This window comes from Amblyraja radiata, chromosome 22, assembly GCF_010909765.2.
Source record: "Amblyraja radiata isolate CabotCenter1 chromosome 22, sAmbRad1.1.pri, whole genome shotgun sequence".
NCBI classification, from domain to species: Eukaryota; Metazoa; Chordata; class Chondrichthyes; order Rajiformes; family Rajidae; genus Amblyraja; species Amblyraja radiata.
In genome coordinates this window covers 6,485,432-6,502,602 of record NC_045977.1, presented here as the reverse complement: position 1 = coordinate 6,502,602, position 17,171 = coordinate 6,485,432, and the positions used below count along the sequence as shown (strand labels likewise).

At 43.8% G+C, this 17,171-nt stretch overlaps 1 protein-coding gene across 1 annotated transcript in view; it reads right to left on the bottom strand.

Moving 5' to 3' along the window:
* Positions 1–17,171, bottom strand: part of snx29 (sorting nexin 29) — a 679,392-nt gene that overhangs the window by 441,184 nt on the left and 221,037 nt on the right. The window lies entirely within an intron of this gene.

Here is a 17,171-nt window from a genome sequence, read left to right as displayed (position 1 = left end):
GAGAAAATAAAATGGAATTCATATAGGACTGGTGTAGTTGGTACAATGATTGGTGCAGACTCAGTGGACTAAGGAGCCTCTCTTCGTGCTCTGATTCTATAGGTCTTGTACTCCTTTGTATATTGTTATTCTGAAGCCAGTTTCATTGTTCTAATGCCACAGTTGCACAATACATTTCTATAAATGCACACATGGCCATTTCCACTGCTTTTATATCAGTGTTCCTTACTAATTGGTCCTGTACCAATCTAAAGCATTACCTCTTGTGTTCCAGTCTTTCAACTTTTGCTCAATAATCCTGAACAGTTAGATTCCCGATTACACTAGTACTATGCCTGCTTTGACAGAAATTGATAAAATCCATCCTGGAAATAGCTAAAGCAAAAATCTTTCCACTACTCCAATATGTAATGAACTATACAATTGATTATTCCCATATTGTCTACATATCAAATGCTGTGAACATATTGCTGCCTGTTCTAGTTTTTAAAATAAATGTACATGCACACAAACATTTTAAATGTGTACATGCAAATAAAAACAGCTAGAGGAACTCAACGGCTGTGGCAACATTTGTAGAGTGAATGAAATGGTTGCCGTTTTGGGTCGAGACCCTGCATTACCACTGACAGTAGAGGGGAGAGAGCCATGAAGAGGTGAGAGGGAGGGATGAGGCAAGGGCTGGCGAGTGACAACGGAGATGATTAGTTGAGTTTAGTTTGGTTTTGAGATATAGCGCGGAAAGAGGCCCTTCGGCCCACTGAGTCCGCACCGACCACGATCCCCGCACATTAACACTACCCTACACATACTAAGGACAATTTACACTTATACCAAGCCAATTAACCTACAAACCTGTACGTTTTTGGAGAGTGGGAGGAAACCAAAGATCTCGGAGAAAACCCACGCGGTCACGGTGAGAACGTACAAACTCTGTACAGACAGCACCCGTAGTCGGGATCGAACCCGGGTCTCCGGCGCAGCAAGCACTGTCCGGCAGAAGCTCTACCGCTGCACCACCGTGCTGCCCGTGATGGGCAGATTGAGCCAGGTGAGTGAAGGGGAGAGTAATGTTGATAGCTGGAAGGTGATGTGGAAACACAAGAAGCTGCAAATTCTGGAGTCTGATAAGAAAGGAATGTGGTAAGTGGAATCAGATAAGGAAGAAATGGTGGGCTGATGGAACCAGCCAAAATGACCAAAAATACTAAAGGTCATAATCACACATTGTTTGTAGAGACTTCTTGTGTGTAAATTGGCTGTCACGTTTCCTTCCTTGTGACTGTAGCACTATTTCAAAGAAGACCTTCAATTGAATATTTTTAAAGAGAGTTTATTTTAGTTATTGGTTATTTATTCTATCTCTTCTGACTGGTGATGCAAGCTGGATTACACTGAAGCTTCATATAAATGCAACTGCAATCTTATGCCGTAACGTGATTGGGGATGATCAGCCACGATCACATTGAATGTCGGTGCTGGCTCGAAAGGCCGAATGGCCTTCTCCTGCACCTATTGTCTATTGTCTATTGTGACAATACTGGTTCAGGCAGAAATTGTTCCAATAAACAAAGGAAAATGCAGGCATATCATCTTCAGAATTAAATAACTTTCCTGATGTGTTTCCTAAGTTTCCTACCAAAAGCAAGTGCCACAAACATCGAGGAAATTATGCTCTATCAAAAATCGTATGGACTGGATCTGAGCATGCAAGAATACACAAGCATCTAGAACCCTTGGTAGATGGATAGTAGGTTAAAGCATTAAACCCTGCAGCCCAAAGGATTACACAAGCAATGGCAGATTGAATAGGATAGACCCCCACAGTGAAGGGCTTGATGCAGCGCCATCCATAGTTGAACTTGTAAACCATTCTCCCATCCAAGCTCATCACCACACTCGCGGGACCTGGAGTCAGCACACATCTCTGCAACTGAATCCTTGACTTCCTGACCCACAGACCCCAATCGGTGAGGATAGGGGACAAATCACCCTCTACAATAATCCTCAACACTGGTGCTCCACAAGGATGCGTTCTCAGCCGCCTTCTTTACTCCTTGTATAGCCACGACTGTGCAGCCATGTACAAATCTGATTCCATTTATAAATCCGTAGATCACACCATCATTATGGGCCGAATATCAAATAATCATGAGACGCAGTACAGGAAGGAGATTAAGAACCTCATGACCTGGTGTCAAGACAACAACCTTTCAATGTCAGCCAGCCAAAAGGGATAGTGTTCAACTTCAGGAAGCAAAGTGGTATACATACACCTGTTTGCAATGACGGCGCCGAAGTAGAAATTCCTAGGAGTTCAATTCCATATTGAACCAATGGCTAAGAAAGCACACCAACGCCTCTACTTCTTTAGAAGGAAGTTTGGCATGTCCCCAACAACTCTCACCAACTTTTACAGATGCGCCATAGAAAGCATTTTATCGGGATGCAACACAGCATGGTTTGGGAACAGCTCCATCGGAGATTGCAAGAAATTGCAAAGAATTGTTGACGCAGCCCAGTCCAAGACACATACCAACCTCCCTTCCATTGACTTCATTTATACCTCACGCTGCCTCGGCAAGGCCACTGTCATAATCAAGCCTGAGTTTAACATTTTTACTTCAAGAGTAAATTTGACTCATGGAAATCTTTCATCATGTTGAAAGATTTTCACGAGTTCACAAGTTTCCCGAGTACCTGCCGTTAGCGTTACAAGTTCCGACGTCCCCGTTACATTAATTCTACGTGATTACCACGAGTTTGATTTGTTTTAAACTCGGGATCACTCGTGGGTGGACTTGCACAACGTGAGACAGGGGTTTAAGATAGACACAAAGTCCTGGAGTAATTCAGCGGATCAGGCAGCATCTCCAGAGAAAAGGGTGACATTTCAGGTCGCGACCCTTCTTCAGTCTCTTCAGAGTCTAAAGTAGGGTCTCGACCCGAAACATCACCTATTTCTTTTCTCCAGAGATGCTGCCTGACTCACTGAGTTACTCCAGCATTTTGTGCCTATCTTCCTACACAAGAGAAGCAGTCTACTAACCAAGGAAGTAAGCAAACCAGGACCAAGGACATTTTTTTAAATCACTGAGCCTGGGAACAGAAAATAGCTATAGCAGCAGTAATTGATTGTGTACCATCCAGCACACTTCCGCTCACAAGATCATGACTGTAATTTGACAGAAGCGCAGGCTTATGTCAGAGGTGTGATGCAAGATGTATAAATGGGATCTTCCATGTTTCATGGGACAAACAATGTCTTTGAAGAGGACAATTGCAGAGAGAACCACCAGCTAACATCATGGTATGGGTAAGTGTGTTCCTGACTTGCATCCCTACATAGGACTGAGGCATTGAAGGCACTGGAGCACAGATGCGGACTTATCTGACCTTCCTCTGAGTCCAAGAGTGGAGCTTCATAATGCAGAGCCAGGGCACCAAGTACATTTCCCATCTGAATGAGGTTGTCAGGCTTCATTGCAACGATAGGTGAAGTGGTTTGGGTCTTTTATTTTGATTAATGCTGTCGTTTAAATTACGTTTTATATTCCTCATCAGTTAAATGTGTTTTAAATAAATGTATTCATTTAAATAACTTTGCTTTTTGCAATGATCGAAATCTATACACCTTCAAATGTCTCTGGTTATCTGGACTTTGACAGTGGCGGTTAATTGGGCCCACAGGGCTTCGACGTGCTAGTGAGGCCGTGGGGACTGAGCATGCAATGCAAGCTAGGTCTGGCACAAAGCATTCCACTAGTAACACTAATGAGTCAGGACCAATTGACAGAGGAAATCCAACAAAATTGAAATTCAATTAAAATTGGGTACTTTGCTATCTCTTAGAACTGTTATCCATATGCAGAGAGAGGATTCAACACCTTAAATTCTTCTTTTTCCAGACCAGTGAAATTGATCAATATTTAAAAATCAGCACAATATTTACAAATACTTTTATCCGTTATTATCAGCCTTAATTCTGCACTGAGTTTAATGGACAAATAATGTTCAAATACAACAAATTCTTTAAGATGTGGGTTATATGAACAGTGCTATGGTACAAATTAAGCAAAATGTCACAGAAATACAAAATAAATCTTAATCCCTGAACCTGTGACCACATCAGTTTCCCCCAGGTGATCAAGTTTCCTCCCATGTCCCAAAGACATGTAGTTTGTCAATTAGTTAGCTGGAATCGGATTAATTAACTGAAAATTACCCACAGTAGAAATGGGTGGCAGGAGAATAATGAAGCTTGTGCTTATGTTCAGGGAAAAAAAAATGGAGGATGGGATTTATGGGAAGCCTGCGACCCGGCATAGATTCAATGGGTAGAACGGTCTCATATGCCATTGGAAAATATGAGAAATATCGGCTTCATTTCCCTGAAACGACATATATGTTCAGCTAGAATACAATCTGACACTATATTGCTTTTTAAAAACTAAGACTAAATATTCTTCAAAAATATCAGGAATTCAGGAAATTTCACAAATTTCACTGCCATTATGGTTTTTAAATGAGAAATGAAGAAATTTCACATTAGTAGAAAAGAACACAGAGAACATGTCCAGTTGCAATATGCTGTTAATCTTTGTAGGAAAGAACTGCAGATGCTGGTTTAAATCACAGATAGACACAAAATGCTGGAGTAACTCAGCGGGACAGGCAGCATCTCTAGAGAGAAGGAATGGGTGACGTTTCGGGTCGAGAACCTTCTTCAGACTGACGATGTTTCAGGTCGAGACCCTTCTTCAGACTGATCAATCTCAACCCGAAACATCACCCATTCCTTCTCTCCAGAGATGCTGCCTGTCCCGCTGACTTGCTCCAGAATTTTGTGTCTATCTTTGCTGTTAATCTTGTGTTAGTCAGAGCTTGAAGGTGCACTAAAACATCAAATTTCTTCTAACAAAATAGAAATAGTTTCTTTGTGCACTGCTAGTTGTGGCAGTTCCTTAGTGTATCTACTAAGTTTACATTTCATAAATGCCAATCTTAAAATGGCCATTGGTACTCAAGGGGTAGAACTGGAACTTAGCACTCATTCAACACACATGCTGAAATGCTTGTTAAAATAAACTTTATAGCGCTGACAAACATCAACTATTATTTTGCACATTTGAAATTGAATTTTTCTTTTCACGCTGCATCTATTCACCCCAGAGCCATGAAGTTACCAGTTACAACATGGAGCAAATTACCTTACATCATAGGTGTGATACCACAGCTGAGTAACCATTTGGCTCCAGTGGAACATCTGCTGAACCACAATCTGACAGTGCAGTACATTGCAGGAGGTAAAGCTAAATTGCCACTTCTCGAGTTTTAAACTTTAATATTTTGATGAAGTAGCAAGGAGGGGGTTAGTTGAAGAGAGACACTGTCATCACATCAATATTTCTAATATGCAAAAGCATTCAACAACATTTGCTATAAATGCCTCAGCAATAAAAGTGACATTTTTGATAAAAAAATACACTAAAACTATTCCCAACACGCATTTAGGATGTAAAGATTTATCAAATTGTACATTTACCACTTAGTCAATATATGTTTTTAAGTATCAAAATATTCTCAAAGCATACAACCGTAGCAATTTGTCATTGATTTATTCTTGCAATTTATTGCTTCCTAGTTTTTCAATTTATTTTCTCTGTTTAAACCTTGTATTTTAGTTGAAGATTTTACAATGACAATATATGATATTGAGCTACTCTTGTTGATAAACTATTAAAACAGTATGATTTTGATCTTCAATATTTAATCCTTTTGATGAACGAACCAATATTGTTGTATCCTTTTAGAAATCAACTCAAATTACTTCACTTTTTGACAGAATAGTTTCACAGAAAGGCACAAGAGGCCACATTTGCTATTATAACTGATCTAGTTCAAGTTCGAGTTTATTATCACTTAACCAATTAAGGAACAGTGAAATTTGAGTTACCATACAGCCATACTAAGTGAAAAGCTACAATACACACAGTCACATAAAATAAAATTTAACATAAACATCCACCACAGTGCAATCCACATTCCTCACAGTAATGGAAGGCAATAAAGTTCAGTCATCTTCCTCCTTTAAAACCAATTTAAATTAAAACATTATCAATGCATTAAAACTAAAATAACTCCACATTTCTGCACAAATTGAATCATTTGTGGCAATAGTTTTTTTACAATAATGACAATGAATCACAGAACTACATAGCATGCAAGAGGTCCTGCAGCTCAACCCGTCCATGCTGACCAAACAGCCAGTGAAATGGTCCCAATTGCCTGTGCCTGGCCCTGATTCCACCAAACCTTTCCAATCTATGTTCCTGTCAGAGAGTCCAGTGGGTACTCCCCTCATACAGATGAGTGGCAAGGGATCGGGTTCAGGTTGGAGGTGGGGGGGAGGCAAGGCGTGTGACAACAATTAGCTGGAGCGAATAGCCACGGTCAAGAAGAAATTGGGTCTGTGGAAGCAACGTTGCCTCTCAATAACGAGGAATATTTTGGTCATCAGATGCAAGGAGCTCTCGGGGCTGCTGTACTTGGCGCAAGTGTGACCCGTCCCCCAACTCCTCTGCCTCAGCGATTTCCTGGGCCATCATCCAGTTAATCTGGGGTTCAAAGATGGAGTGGATCTGATGGATCACGATGCAAATGTCGACGGACAACGGGGCCAAAAGCCAGCTCAAAGTATCCTTCATCCTGATGGTCACCTTCGTGTTTGGCTGCATCAGGCTGTGCATAGCGCCGAAGTACGTGGGCATGAAGTGTCACTGCCTGCTGAGGTTCTACCTATACCCGGTGTTGCGAAGGATGGCCCTAGTTCCGATGCCGTGCAATGTCCCAGTCAGCTGGACATTGCCGCCCCATCTATCCTTCGTGAAAAGGTTCTTCCAGGCCAACACCTTTGACCATAAGTCCATCGGGCAGTGATTAGCACGGAACATCTTGCAGGCACTGCAGGACAAGGACCCAATGGATTTTGTGGCGTGGTTCCCTGAGCAGACTGCCCAGCTTGTCTGGCGAAATGCCTGATCGCCAGAACTCTCCCAATAAGCACCAAGCTTAGCCGTTGGTGAGAGAGGCCCTACCAGTCGGATCTTTCCTGCACCATCAGAATTTTGGTAGCAATGCACACTGCCCTCAGGAAGGCTACCGTGGAGCCGAGATGGATGCTCGCCTCTTCGCCGAGTGTGGATTTACAAAGATAATCTAGAGAATGATGCAACAGCCCTTGCCATTGTTTATCCCGAGCAGCACCGTGACAGAGGACACTCTGATTTACGGATTGTAGATTGGTTACCACTTGTTAACCAATGTAGTGCTTTATTATTAGAAGCTTCACCTACTACACGGCTGGAAGGCGCTCCCGTGTGGGCGGCCCGGTGCGGGGTTGAGACGCTCCCGTGAGGGCGGCCCGGTGCGGGGCGGAGACGGTGCTCCGGTGGCTGAGGCGGCGTTCTGGCGGCGGCGACCTGAATCCGGGGCCGGCCGCGAGTCAGTGGACGACATTGTCGGGAGCTCGCAGGTCACAGGCTGGTGCCTGTTTTCCGGAGCTCCCGTGGTAACAGCTGCGTTCGCTGGACTGGAGGGCGGCAGCTTCGACCACCCCCGGGCCGCGGAGCTTGAACCGCAGGACTGACTTACCATCGCCCGGTGGGGTATCGCCTCAGTGCAGAGGGAGAAGAGGAGGGAAGATACAGTAACTCTAAGACTTTTGCCTCCATCACAGTGAGGAGGTGCTTGGTGAACTCACTGTGGTGGATGTTAATTTGTGTTTATTGTGTGTTGTTATTATTACATGTATGGCTGCAGGCAACAACATTTCGTTCAGACCGAAAGGTCTGAATGACAAATAAAGGATTCAATTCAATACACTGTTCATATTATCACAACCCAACTTGTGCTGGCAGACCATGCTGTTACACAGCAGAAGCAAAATTCGACATGGTGTCAGAAGTGGGATTCGAAACCCACACCTCCAATCAGAGACCATTATCATTATTTGACCTTAAGCTTATGAAATTACACGTCAGTAACACCATCGCTTTGCGAAGATTGACACTGGTGCCAAATGCAATGTCATGTCATTATCCGAATTTAAACGGAACCGTAGTGCAGAACGTATTATAAACACTTCGCCCACTTTGCTAGCCTACGGGGGAGGGGAGTTGTTCCCACTTGGAGAAACTGAACTGAACTGCCGCCTGGAGTCTCAAGCTCACAAACTGAAGTTTTGCATTGTCCGTGGGAAAGCTGCAACTCAGCTTGGCATTAACGCGTGCCAGGATCTAGGACTGGTATCTTTTGGGCCTGCTGTCCATCAAATATCTCCCTCTGAGGGCTCCACCCGGCAGATACTTTCGCAATAGAAGGAACTATTTGACGATAAGCTTAGGAAGTTACCCATCAAATACAACATCACGACTGATTCAAATGTCTTACCTGTGGTTCGAGCAACATACCGCATTCCACATGCTATGCGCGAAAAAGTTGAAGCCTGCGCTGTCTGCAACAGCCTGACGCCACACCAACAGAAGCAGCCATTGCTCTCACACCCTGTTCATCCTCTGCCTTGGTCCACGGTCGTCACCGACATATTCGAGTGCCTGGAAAACACTATCTGGTTCTCGTTGACTCGTATTCGGGCTGGTTCGAAATCGACCTGCTCCAAAGCATCACATCCGATGCTGTCATCCTAAAGCTGTCGCGCCATTTCTCCGTACATGGCGCACGTGCACACCTCCTGTCAGATAACGGCAGTCAGTTCACCAGACACTGTTTCAAAAACTTTGCTCAACGATGAGATTTTCGCCATGTCACCAGCAGTCCTGAATTTCCACAGTCAAACGGACTCGCAGAACAAGCTGTCCGGATCACCAAACAATTAATGGAGCACTCACACCTTGCCAAATCCGATGTCTACTTGGACCTGCTCAACTTAAGGAATATCGCCCGTGATCCAATATTAGGGTCTTCAGCCCAACGCCTGATGTCTCGGCAAACCCGTGCTGCCCTGCCCGTGCCCCAGCAGCTGCTGCAGCCACAGGTTCGTTCACCACCTGTTGTACAAAAACAACTCCAGCTGAAACACGACGCCCTGAAGCGATTTTTCGATAAGTCCACTTAAACCTCTCTCCAGTGGGCAAGTCGTCCGCCTACAGACTGACAAGGGCTATGGCCGTTTGGGTCACATCCACAGCCCTGCAAGAGCCGCGCTCGTACCTGGTAAGCGCCGACGGAGGAATCTACAGACGCAACCGTCAACATCTCCTTCCTGTGAAGGAACCAAGTCCTTCCTGTGAAGGAACCACGTGGCGGGGCCTGAATGCAATCACCTACTACAAGGCGAAACCAGGAGGCAGCTCGAATGTCGGCGAAACATCACTCCCTGACAAGCTCAATGCGTTTTACGCACGCTTTGATAGGGAGAATGCTGATGTGCCTTCCCGATCCCCCATTCGCTGTGATGGCATTTCAGTCTCAGTCACAGAGGCCGACGTCAGGAAATCCATCAGAGGGGTGAACCCCGAAAAGCACCTGGACCTGATGGTATACCCGGTCGTGTTCTAAAAACCTGTGCGGACCAACTGACTGGAGTTTTTACGGACATTTTCAACCTCTCACTTCTGAGGTCTGAGGTCCCCACCTGCTTTAAAAGGGCATCAATTATACCGGTGCCCAAGAAGAGTAAGGTGATGTGCCTCAATGACTATCGACCAGTGGCACTAACGCCGGTGGTGATGAAGTGCTTTGAGAGGTTGATCATGGAGCAAATCAACTCCTATCTCGACAAAAACCTGGACCCACTGCAGTTTGCTTACCGCCACAACAGATCAACGGTGGATGCGATCTCGCTGGCCCTCCACTCCGCTCTGGACCATTTGGACAACAAAAACTCATATGTCAGGCTGTTATTCATCGATTACAGCTCGGCATTTAACACAATCATCCCCTCCAAACTGGTTACCAAACTCGCAGAACTGGGTCTCTGCGCATCCCTCTGCAATTGGATCCTCGACTTCCTCATTCACAGACCACAGTCTGTTCGTATTGGTGGAAATGTGTCAGCCTCGATAACAATCAGCACAGGAGCACCTCAAGGCTGCGTGCTCAGCCCCCTGCTGTACTCACTCTATACTCATGACTGCGTGGCCAGTCACAGTGCGAACTCCATCATCAAGTTCGCTAACGACACCACTGTTGTGGGGCGTATACACTGATGGGGATGAGTCAGAGTATAGAAGAGAGATCGAGCAACTGTCCATATGGTGCCAGCGCAATAACCTGGCCCTCAACACCAGCAAAACCAAGGAACTGATTGTGGACTTTGGAAGGAGTAGGAGGGGGACCCACAGCCCCATTTATATCAACGGGTCGATAGCTGAAAGGGTCAAGAGCTTCAAATTCCTGGGCGTGCACATCTCTGAAGATCTTTCCTGGTCCGAGAACACTAATGCAATTATCAAGAAAGCTCATCAGCGCCTCTACTTCCTGAGAAGATTACGGAGAGTCGGTTTGTCAAGGAAGACTCTCTCTAACTTGTACAGGTGCACAGTAGAGAGCATGCTGACCGGTTGCATCGTGGCTTGGTTCGGCAATTTGAGCGCCCTGGAGAGGAAAAGACTACAAAAAGTAATAAACAATGCCCAGTCCATCATCAGCTCTGACCTCCCTTCCATCGAGGGGATTTATCGCAGTCGCTGCCTCAAAAAGGCTGGCAGTATCATCAAAGACCCACACCATCCTGGCCACACACTCATCTCCCTGCTACCTTCAGGTAGAAGGTACAGGAGCCTGAAGACTGCAACAACCAGGTTCAGGAATAGCTACTTCCCCACAGCCATCACGCAATTAAACCTGGCTCAGACAAAACTCTGATTATTAATAACCCATTTTCTGTTATTTGCACTTTATCAGTTTATTTATTCATGTGTGTGTATATTTATATCATGGTATATGGACACACATCTGTTTTGTAGTAAATGCCTACTAGGTTCTGTGTGTTGATGCAAAGCAAGAATTTCATTGTCCTATACAGGGACACATGACAATAAACTCACTTGAACTTGAACTTGAACGTCCTGCGGTCCAGTATCCAGACACCACGCGTCCGGTCTACCCTTCTACTGTCAGACTGTCTCTTCCCTCGCGCTCTGCTGCTGCAGATCAGCCGTTGGCTATGCCCCCTATGGCCTCACCACCCCGTTCGGTGCCCCGCTCGTCAGCTGTGTTCATCCCCCGGGTCATCAGTGCTCTCGTCGCATGGGCCCCAGTTATTTCGGCGATGAAGGGAGGAGATGCGGTTCTGTACCGTATGCGCGCGGGACGGGTTTGTAGGCCACCCCTTAGATACGGGGATTTTGTTTAAACCATCTGTACGTCCCTGTATGCGCTATTAGCGTTTCGGGCACTGTATTTTTCAGTCATCACGTAGTAGTGTGTTTATTCTTATAGGCCACTTTTATTTAGATGTGCTCCACTTTTATTTCTACAAGGAAAGATGTAGATTGGTTACTTCACTTACTAACCAATGTAGTGCTTTATTATTAGAAGCTCCACCTACTACACTGTTCGTATTATCGCAACCTAACTTGTGCTGGCAGACCATGCTGCTACACAGCAGAAGCAACATGCTGTAGTGTGTTATATGTGCTTTTCAATAAATACTGTTGAACCATGTTCGTGAGTATGACTGGGTCATTCAACACGGACTGTTCCCAGGAACACATTCAGAGTGCTGCTAGAAGATCATTAACTCGGTGAAAGATGCACTTTGATCTGCCAGAAACGTGTTGATTTCCCAGCAGAACGAGATGTCCATCAGGGAATGTTGCCCAATTGGCCATTTTAGACTGCAGGAGTACGTGCTGAGGAACACCATGGTTCTATGGGGGTGGATCACAATCCTAGGTCCTTCCGCGGCGAGATCCTTGGAGGTAGGGTCTGGTGGAGACACCCCTCAAACAAGGGAAGGGATATCAACCCCGAGGGGGGCCACATTAGTGTCAAGGGTGTTTGGTATAAGGATAGTTTGTGAGCTCTACTGAATATAACACTAATGAATGTATAAGTGCTGAGAATAGTGGAAGAGTTTTTGAACAGTTCTTGTTTTGTATATATTTAATATTCTTCTGAATACATACGTTATCTTTAAAGGTAGGTGCAAACACTACTGAATATGGCACTGTTGAAACCTCTCACTGTTATAGACACGGAGAGGTTTGAAGAGTTTTTGTTTTGTATATATTTTATATTCTGAATAATTTTTATTTTTGAAATAATAATGTCTTTTAAATGTCTCAATTCTACCCGCTTCTACAAATTTCACTGGCAGCTCGTTCACATACCCACTATTCATTGTATGAAAAAGTTGTCCCTCAGGTCCCTTTTAAATAATTCCCACTGACATTAATTCTGTGCCCTCAAACCAGGTTCATTTAAGGTTGGGTTAATTTTAACTAATATAATAAGTATTGTAATTAGAAATTCAAAATAATATCATAGGAGTCATAGAATGAAGTGCCCTTGACAAGTCAAAAGGAAAATGCACAAAATGTGGAAACTAAGTTACTTTTAAAATATTTAATAATTTTAATTTTTGTAACTTTTGAATTTTATGTTATTTTGAAGGAATGAATTTCAACACTTGTAAAATTGCTTTTCCAGTTCCAGATGTGGTGTTCAGCGGCAACAATCATTTAGCATGATTAAAGACCATGGAGGCTGGAGGATTCGGGGACATCTTCAATCTCTTGCTTCTGGGGTGTGAGGTTCCACCTGTTTCAAAAGGGCATCTATCATATCTGTGCCCAAGAAGAGCACAATGACTAGCCTCAATATCCAGTTGCACTTACATCCACCATAACAAAGTGCTTTGAGAGGTTGGTTATGGAATGAATCATCTCCTGCCTCAGAAATTATCTGGACCTGCTTTAATTCACCCATTGCCACAACAGGTCAATAGCAGACGCTATCTCACTGCCTCTCCACTCTGCACTGAACCATCTGGATAGCAGGAACACAAACGGCAGGCTGCTATTCATGAACGAGTGCTCAGCGTTCTACGTTATCATCCCTTCCAAATTCATCACCGAGCTTCATGATCTGAGTCTCCCTTTACAACTGGATCCTTGACTTCCTCATTTGCAAACCTTAATCAGCATGGATCGGTAACAACATCTCCTCCTCACTGAACATCATCGCTAGTGCCCTTGAAGCAGCATGCTTAGTGTCCAACTCTACTCTATTACACCCATGACTGTGTGGCTAAGCACAGCTCCAATGCCAGCGATATCACTGTTGTTGGTGATTAATCTGCATGTAGGAGAGGGATAGAATACCCGGTTGAGTGGTGCTGCAACAATCTCTCACTCAAAGGCAACAAAACCAAGGAATTAATGACTGAGCTCAGAAACTGAGAAGTCGGGATGACCTTCCCTGGACCCAGCACGTAGATATAATCACAAAGAAGGTGCGTCAGTACCTCTACTTTCTGAGAGGTTAAAGAGATTCAGCATTTCACCGAATACTCTGACAATCATCTAGTGATGCAGTATAGCAAGTATTCTGACTGGTTGCATCATGGTCTCTCTTCATACTTTACTAGAACCTACTTTAACACAACAACATTATTAATGTGTAGGAAGGCACTACAGATGCTGATTTACACTGAATGTTTATTAAAGATTTTTCACATTAGGAATAAAAGTAAATAAAAGGTTCCCCCCAAATATGGTCAGTTAAGTGCAAATGTTGGTGGGACTATGTCTAAAATGAAGATCAGCACACTAATTAAGACTGGTTTAATTTTTGAAATGGAAAGATTACCAAGGGTAGAATAAGTACCTTAACAATCCACCAAAAATATCGTAACGTTGTATGTGTAGGAAGGAACTACAGGTGCTGGTTTAAACCAAAGATAGACACAAAATGCTAGAGTAACTGAGCGGGACAGACAGCATCTCTGGAGAGAAGGAATTGGTGACTTTCCGGGTCGCGACCCTTCTTCAGACCTTGGCTCAGTCGGAAGAGTCTCAACCCGAAACGTCACCGATTTCTTCTCTCCAGAGATGCTGCCTCTGTCGCTGAATTACTCCAGCATTTTGTGTCTAGTAATGTATGCCACTTGAAACAAGTACATTAATTCCACAAGGAACATGCTTATTAAGTATAGGAATCAAAACAAGTAAAGTTTGGGCAAAACACCAATGAAGAGATGGAAAGAACAAAGGTGGGGTTAAAACAATCAAAGTACTGAAGGAAAAATAAATAGGTGACAGCATGTGTGACAATTAATGTGGAAGTCCCAATCAAGTAGCTCAGTCTGCAAAAGAACAAACAAGGATGAAAAGGAATAGCTCGATCTGTGAAAGAAGAAACAGGGCTAGTAATGAATAAAACATAACATGCATTATTGAAACAGCAAGGGGTAAGATAACTCAGGAAACTGTTAGTGATCATGTAAGATCCAAGAAGAAAGGGCAAGAGGGGGAGATGGGGGTAGATTGAGAGACAAAGAGAGACAGAGAGGGTAGACCAAAGTGCTGGAGAAACTCAGCGGGTGCAACAGCATCTAAGGAGTGAAGGAAATAGGCAACGTGTCGGGCCGAAGCCCTTCTTCAGACTGAGAGAGAGTGAGAGTAAGGCAAAGATAGTTAAAAAGAGATAGAAAAGGTGTAAGAAAAGGAAAGAAGGTGTATAAAATGTGAAGCCAGAGGAAGGGATAAAGGTTGGAAGGAGGCAGGGGAAGGGGAAAGGGGCTGGGATAATGGAAGAAATGAGTGTGCACCCAGGTAGAGTACAGGTAAGAGAGGGGGGAATAAAAGGGGGAAAAAAGGAAGTGGGGTGCTACCCAAAATTGGAAAATTCAGTGTTCATACCATTGGGTTTCAAACTACGAATATGAGATGCTGTTCCTCCAGTTTGTGTATAGCCTCGCTCTGGCAATGGAGGAGATATGGACAGAAAAGTAAATATAAGAACGGAAAGGGAAGTTAAAATGGTTTGTAACCAGGAGATCCAGTAGGCCTAGGCACATGTTCAGCGAAACGGTCGCCTGGTCTACACTTGGTTTCGCCAATGTAGATGAGCACCATTGGGAGCACCGAATGCAGTAGATGAGGTTAAAGGAGGTGCATGGAAACTTCTGTCTCGCCTGGCATGATTGTGAGGGAGGAGGTATGGAAGTGTGCCAATAAGTTGTGTGTGTGGGGGGGGGGGGGGGGGGGTCTTTTTGGAAAGCAGAAAGTGGTGCAAATGTTGAAGAAGGATGCATTGAATGCAGGTGCTGGTGAGGCGAAAGGCAAGGACCCGGGGAACTCCATCCTTGCCCCATCACGAGAGGAGCAGAACTGCACGACACAGAGGAGATACGAGTGAGAGATCCAACTACAACAGAAGAGGGGAAGCCAGGTTTACCGAAGAACGAAGACATTTCGGATGTGGTAGAATGGAAATCATTTATGCCAGCATCCGGATTTAAAGGGCCTGTCCCACTGCGGCGACCTAATTGGCGAATTTAGAAGAGTTTAGGAGAGTTTGAAAAAGTGTCATGTTGAAGACCTCCTTCGACTATGTAGAAGACCTCCTTCCACCTCCTTCGACTATGTTGAAGACCAGCTAGCTTCAGGAAAATTGGACACCGAATAGTGGAGAGTGAAGACGACCTCCTTCGATCTCTTTCGACCTCTCTTCGACTATGTTGAAGTCTATCTACGACTACCTTCGATTACCTTCGACTACCCTCGATTACCTACGAATAACATGCCGACCTACTATGACCTACTTCGACTAAACCTACACGTAAAAAAAACCCAGATTTTTTCCATGGCGACCTTTTATTACTGGCGGGCATTTTTTAGCATGTTGAAAAATACGCCACGACCTAGCTGAGGCCTCGAGTACGTGGGGACTACTCTCAAACATGAAGGAGAGTTACAAATACTTCCTATGACCTCGGGTCGACCATGCTGCGAGTATGAGTCGAGGGCATCCTCTTCTAAACTCGCCAATTAGGTCGCCGCAGTGGGACAGCCCCTTAACTAAACGTTTGTAAACATCAGAAGTTGCTATGTTTTTTTTATTATAATATCAGCAGAGGCTGACGATCTCACTATTATACCAACTATTATACCACTATTATATCCAGGTTACATTCTATATCAGCTGAAGCTATTGTACAATTTTTTTAACAAAGTTCAACCTATTCTTTTACAATCTCTGAGACAAACATTTATGTGAAGTTATATATGTATCAGTAATTCTTAAAAGTTCTTATGCGCATCATTTATTCCATCCATTGGTCTAATTAAAATTTGTCAAAATTGTTAATAGACTAAACATATTTGGAAAGCTCAATGTTGAATCCTCTATTTACATAATGCAGAGGTGTAGCTCAAGCTTCTTCCCCACCCCACGTTCTTGATTAAATATGCTGCTTCTTGTACTGTCCAATCATAATACCCTTCTGAATGATGGGAAGATCGAAATGATTACCGTATCAGTGACCTGACAAGAGGTCTATCCACTTGTGAATTTCACCCATTTAGTCAGACTATTAACAAAGGAAATGTATTTCATACCATACTGAATTTACAACTTCCACACCACTACATTACGATTGCCAACTGCCACATCATTGACACCTCATTCCAGCTGTTTCTGAAACACTCACTTGTGTCTCTGTCACAGTCGTAATCCAATTTCCTCCACTTTCTTTGTTGGCCATCTATTTCCTCTTAAACTCATCTAGCTGTACCACCAATATCTTGCCTTGCACTACTTCATTCCCCGGCATCACCGGCTTGTTTGATTCCCCAATTTAAAGCACACATCCTTGCACAGACATCATCTTGTTGCATCTCCTCCCCTATCTCTGTAACCCTCAACAGTGAAATAATTATCCCATAGCCACCTCCAACATGCCATTTGTCCTATACTGTTTTATCAGTATGAATTCAAATACTCTGGAAATCCTTCATGAAACTCCTTCGCCTCTTCCCTTCACTATCCTTCTTTAAGAACCTCCTTAAGATATACAAGAATGTGCATGATCACAATTTTTTTCTCAGGATTATTTTCAAACTGTTCTGAATATATTTAAAAACTTATCCCATATTACCCAAATGTTCTTTAAAATAGAAATAGGCTTATGTTCTAAATAT